Below are 6,000 nucleotides of genomic sequence, written 5' to 3' on the forward strand. Positions count from 1 at the left end.
CTAAAGAAAACATCGTAGTAGATGTAAAAAAAACTTACCTTCCTGGTTTAATAAATTTAGAAGTTCCACAAGACTTAAGTGTAGATGTAACCGTCTTATTAAAATAGAAAAACAGAGCCAAATGCAGTCTTGAGAGCCCAAGATGTCAGAGCAGTAGCTAAGAGCTAAAAACCCTTTCTTATCCTACAATTACCCTGATTCCCAAGCCAAACAAAGATGTAATAAAGAAAGAAAACTACAGAACAATCTCCCTCATGAACATTAATGGAAAAATACTCAATAAAATATTAGCAAACAGACTCCAAGAACACATCAAAACAATTGTCCACCATGATCAAGTAGGCTTCATCCCAGGCATGTGAGGGTGGTTCAACATATGAAAGTCTGTCAATGTAATACACCATATAAACAAACTGAAAGAAAAAAAATACATGATCATCTCACTAGATGCTGAAAAGGCCTTTGACAAAATCCAACACCCCTTCACCATAAAGGTCTTGGAGAGGTCAGGAATATGGGGAACATACCTAATCATAATAAAGGTAATTTACAGCAAGTCAACAGCCAATATGAAAGTAAATGGAGAGAAATTCAATGTAATTCCACTAAAATCAGGAACAAGACACTCTCTCCATACTTATTCAATATAGTACTTGAAGTTCTAACCAGAGAAATAAGACAACATAAGGAGATCAAGGGGATAAAATTGGAAAGGAAGAAGTCAAGCTTTCACTATTTGCAGATGAAATGATAGTATACATAAGTGACCCCAAAAATTTGACCAAGGAACTCATACAGCTTTTAAACACCCTCAGCAATGTAGCAGGATACAAGATTAACTAAAAAAAAGAAATCAGTAGCCCTCCTATATAAAAATGACAAACACGCTGAGAAGGAAATCAGAGATACATCACCCTTTGCAATAGCCACAATTTATATAAAATAACTTGGGGTAACTCTGATGAAGAAAGTGAAGAACCTGTATGAAAAGAACTTTAAGTCCCTGAAGAAAGAAATTGAAGAAGATGTCAGAAAATAGAAAGATGTCCCATGCCTATGGATAGGTTGAATTAACATAGTAAAAATGGCAATCTTACCAAAAGCAATATACAGATTCAGTGATTCAGTGCAATCCCCATCAAAATACCAACACAATTCTTCACAGACCTGGAAAGAACAATACTCAATTTCATATGGAAAAACAAAAAACCCAGGAGAGCCAAAAGAATCCTATACAATAAAACAACCTCTGGAGGCATCATGATCCCTGACTTCAAGCTCTACTATAGAGCTACAATAATTAAAACAGCTTGGAACTGGCATAAAAACCAACATGTGGATGAATGGAACCAAACTGAAGACCCTGACATTAATCCACACACCTATGAACATATATGATTTTTGACAAAGAAGAAAGAAGCCAAAACTGTACCATGGAAAAAAGAAAGCATCTTCAACAAATGGTGCTGGCATAACTGGATATCAACATGCAGAAGATTGCAAAAAGATCCATATCTGTCACTGTGCACAAACCTTAAGTCCAAGTGGATCAAAGGCCTCAACATAGATCCAGTTAATCTGAACCTGATAGAAGACAAAGTAAGAAGTAATCTTGAACACATTGACACAGGAGATCACTTCCTAAATATAACACCAGTAGCACAGACACTGAGAGTAACAATTAATAAATGGGACCTCTTGAAACTGAGGAGCTTTTGTAGGGCAAAGGACATGGTCAATAAGACAAAATGACAGCCTACAGAATAAGAAAAGATCTTCACCAACCCTATATCTGACAGAGGGCTGATATCCAGAATATATAAAGAACTCAAGAAATTAGACATCAAAATACTGAACAATCCAATTAAAAAATGGGCTATAGAGCTAAACAGAGATTTCTCAACAGAAGAATCTCAAATGGCTGAAAGACATTTAAGGAATTGCTCAACATTCTTAATCATCAGGGAAATGCAAATCAAAACAACTCTGAGATACCATCTTACACCCATCAGAATGGCTAAGATCAAAAACACTGAAGACAGCTTATGTTGGAGAGGATGTAGAGCAAGGGGAACTCTCTTCCATTGTTGATGGGAATGCAAGCTTATATAGACAGCCACTTTGGAAATGAATATGAAGCTTTCTTAGAAAACTGGGAATCAACCTTCCTCAAGACCCAGCTATTCATTCCACTCTTGGGCATATACCCAAGGAATGCCCAATCATACCACAAAAGGGCACATGCTCAACTATGTTCATAGCAGTATTATTTGTAATAGCCAGAATCTGGAAACAACCTAGATGCCCTTCAACTAAAGAATGGATAAACAAAATGTGGTACATATACACAATGGCGTACTACTCAGCAGAGAAAAACAATGACATCATGAGGTTTGCAAGCAAATGGATGGAACTAGAAAAAAATCATCCTGAGTGAGATAACCCAGACTCAGAAAGACAAACATGGTATGTACTCACTCATAAGTGGATAGTAGATGAAAAGCAAAGGATAAGTAAACTGCAACTCACAACTCCAGAGAGGCCACCTAGTAAAGAGGACCCTAAGAAAGACACAGGGATTGCCCGACAACAGAGAAATAGATGATGATATCTACATGAGAAAACTGGGGGTGGGAGGTAATGGATGGCAAGGGTCAGGGGAAATAGAGCTTAGGGGAGAGGGAGATCCCAGCTGGATAAGGAACGGTGTGGGAGACCCCAGGGGAATAGGAAGAAGCAGAATGCTAGGGAGATCTCCAGAAATCCACAAAGATACCTCCACTGTAGACTACTGGCAATGGTTGAGAGAGTACCTGAGCTGACCTCCTCTGGTGACTGGATGGCCAAACACCCTGGCTGTCATGATAGAACTCTCATCCAGTGTCTGATGGAAGCAGATGCAGAGATCCATGGCCGAGCCCCAGGTGGAGCTCTGTAGTCCAATGAGGGGGCGGGGGGGGAGAGAGAGAGAGAGAGAGAGAGAGAGAGAGAGAGAGAGAGAGAGAGGGAGAGAGAGAGAGAGAGAGAGAGAGAGAGAGAGAGAGAGAGAGAAGAGAGAGAGAGGAGAGAGAGAGGATTGTATGAGTGAGAGATGTTGAGACCATGGTTGGAGGAAGCACAGGGACAAATAGACAAACTAGTGAAAGTGCCATGAACCATGAACCAATGGCTGAGGAGGCCCCTTGGCATTGGACCAGGCCCTCTGAATAAATGAGACACTTGATTAGCTTGAACTATTTGGGAGACCCCCAGGGAGTGGAGCCAGGACCTGTCCTTGGTACATGGATTGACTTTTTTGAGCCTGGGGTCTATGCTAGGACACTTTGCTCATCCTTAGTGTAGGAAGGAGGGGACTGGACCTGCCTTGGCTGAGTCTGCCAGGCTGGGCTGACTCCCCAGTGGAGATCTTGCCTTGGAGGAGGCAGGAGTGAGGGGTAGATTGGGGTTGGGGGGAAGGCTGGGCGTGGGAGGAGGGAGGACAGGGGAATCTGTGGCTGATATGTGAAATTATGTTAATTATAAAATAAAAATACTATAAAAAGAATCTGAGAAGAAGCTGCTGTTTTCTTTATGTTAGTTTGAGTTAAGGATATAAAACAGAGCCTAAATGTCTTACAGTCCTTGTGGAACAATAGTTCTAGTTATAACATACTAGTATGTTTTCTAATTATCAAAATTATACAGCTTAATGAGGAGTCATCTTTAGGCAGCCCACAGATATGTGCCCACAAGATGGAGATGTAATCATGAGATTACATGTTCACATTACATGAAAATGTACAGTAATGGAGAGATTCCACAACTGTTTTCGTACATGTAAAATTACAAACAGACACAACCAGTTTTCAGAGTCTGTTGTCCTGTAAGCCTTGCTTGAAGAGGATTCCTCCACCAGAGAATTATTCATCTGGTGGGTTGACAGCTGTATTATCAATTGTCATCTGTTGTATTTATGTCATGGCCCATGATAGCTTTTGACAACCATTATCTCAATTTTCCCAGGGTCCCCTGTGAATGCTGTTGCCCCCACACAACAGGAAGCAGTCTAGAGAACACAATGCCCACATTCCCAAGAGGTGGAGTGAGTGGTTTTTGGTCATTGGTTGGATTATGGATGTTTGTCACAATTTAGTTAGGATATAGGAACATAGGGGGGAAAGACAATTATTCTCAAATATTTGCATTGGTATGGATTCTTGTATATTGATACAAATTTAAGGTTATTTTTGTTATACTGTATGTATGTTTCTATTCTAGTTTAATGTCTTGTACCTATGCATCTCATTTAAAAATGTAATATAAAGTTCTAGTCTTTGAAAGCTATTACTAAAAACTGTTTAGGAAATTTTGAAAAATACAGATTAGTAGTTAGTCATCTATAACAATCAAACTTGTAGTCATGTTAGATATGTTTTCAAGGTTAAACAGATATATTTTATATAGATAGGTGATCTGCAAATGCTTCAGGGACCAACAGTATATGGCATTTAGGATGTTTAGTAACCTAAGCCTTTTTATGACAATGTGACACATCTGCTCCTAGAAGTACCAATCTACTTCATAAGAGCATGATGGGCATTGAAGAACCTCCATATGGAGTTTACTTTCATTGACACAAAGCTAGTCATTTGGGCAAGAAACTGCCCTTGTCTCATGTACTGACTGTATACTGTAGAAACTAGACAAGCAGGACACAGAGGAAAAAGATTGCTGAATTTTGCCAAGACAAGGTGGGTCAGTCCTTCAAAATTGGTGCTTCATAGAAAAGTCTGTAAGATATTCTAGGCTTGTAAGGTAAACTCAGATGCCCCAAGGGTGCAGAGGAACCTTGGGTGTTGTCCAGGAGGCCAGCTACTTGTCATTTCCACAGTTTTGGAAGTTGTTTACTCTACACTTGTTTACTTAGGTAATATTATATTCTTCTCAGTTGTCTGATGGAGTTGAAGGCAAAATAAATATAGTTATAGTTTTCCTTGTTACCACAATCAGAAAAGAAACTTCAATAGCAGATTAAAGTTTATACAGCTGAGAAACATAAAAGCTTAAATTGTTTATCTAAGAAAATGTTTTGAGATCTAAAAAGGTAAATTTTGGGTTGATAATACAAGATAGGATAGAAGGTATATTAGGTACACTGTGGTGGTATTGTGTTCCCCAAAATGTTGTGTACCCTAATAAACTTATCTGTGGTCAGAGACAGAACAGCCACTAGATACAAAGGCTAGAAAATGGTGGCACTCACACCTTTAATCCTAGCATTCCAGAGGTAGAAATCCCTCTGGATTTCTGTGAGTTCAAGACCACATTGGAAACAGCCAGGCATGGTGACACACACCTTTAATCCCAAGAAGTGAGCCTTTAATCCCAGGGAGTGATGGCAAAAACAGAAAGATATATAAGGCGTGAAGACCAGAAACTAGAAGCTTTTAGCTGGTTAAGGTTTCAGGCCTTGGAGCAGCAGTTCAGCTGAGATTCATTCTAGATGAGGACACAGAGGCTTCCAGTCTGAGGAAACAGGCTCAGCTGAGGAACTGGCGAGGTGAGGTGGCTGTGGCCTGTTCTATCTCTCTGATCTTCCAGCGTTCACCCCAATAATTGGCCTCAGGTTTGATTTTATTGATAAGACTCTGAGATTCCTGATACAGTACACAACTTTGGACACATCAAGATAGGATAGATAATGAAGAATTTTCTCTGAATTTCCTAAATGTAAATGCACTGGATATATAAATGTAATTCTTACTTGATAACTGTTCTTATTGTATATAATCTTACTATGTTAAAGCTGAAACTTTTCTTTTATTTAGACAAAAAGGGAGTAATGTAATGTTGTGGAATATTTGTTTAACTATATAAAGATTTGTTTATGTTGTAGAATACTTGTTTATGAAAAGATGTGTTGCATTTGTTTAATTATGTAAAGACGTATTGCTGTTTTATCTTGCCTGCCTAAGGTACCTGAGTGGTCTAATAAAAAGCTGATGGCCAATAGGCAAGACT

This window comes from Peromyscus maniculatus, chromosome 6, assembly GCF_049852395.1.
Source record: "Peromyscus maniculatus bairdii isolate BWxNUB_F1_BW_parent chromosome 6, HU_Pman_BW_mat_3.1, whole genome shotgun sequence".
In the NCBI taxonomy this organism is placed as follows: domain Eukaryota; kingdom Metazoa; phylum Chordata; class Mammalia; order Rodentia; family Cricetidae; genus Peromyscus; species Peromyscus maniculatus.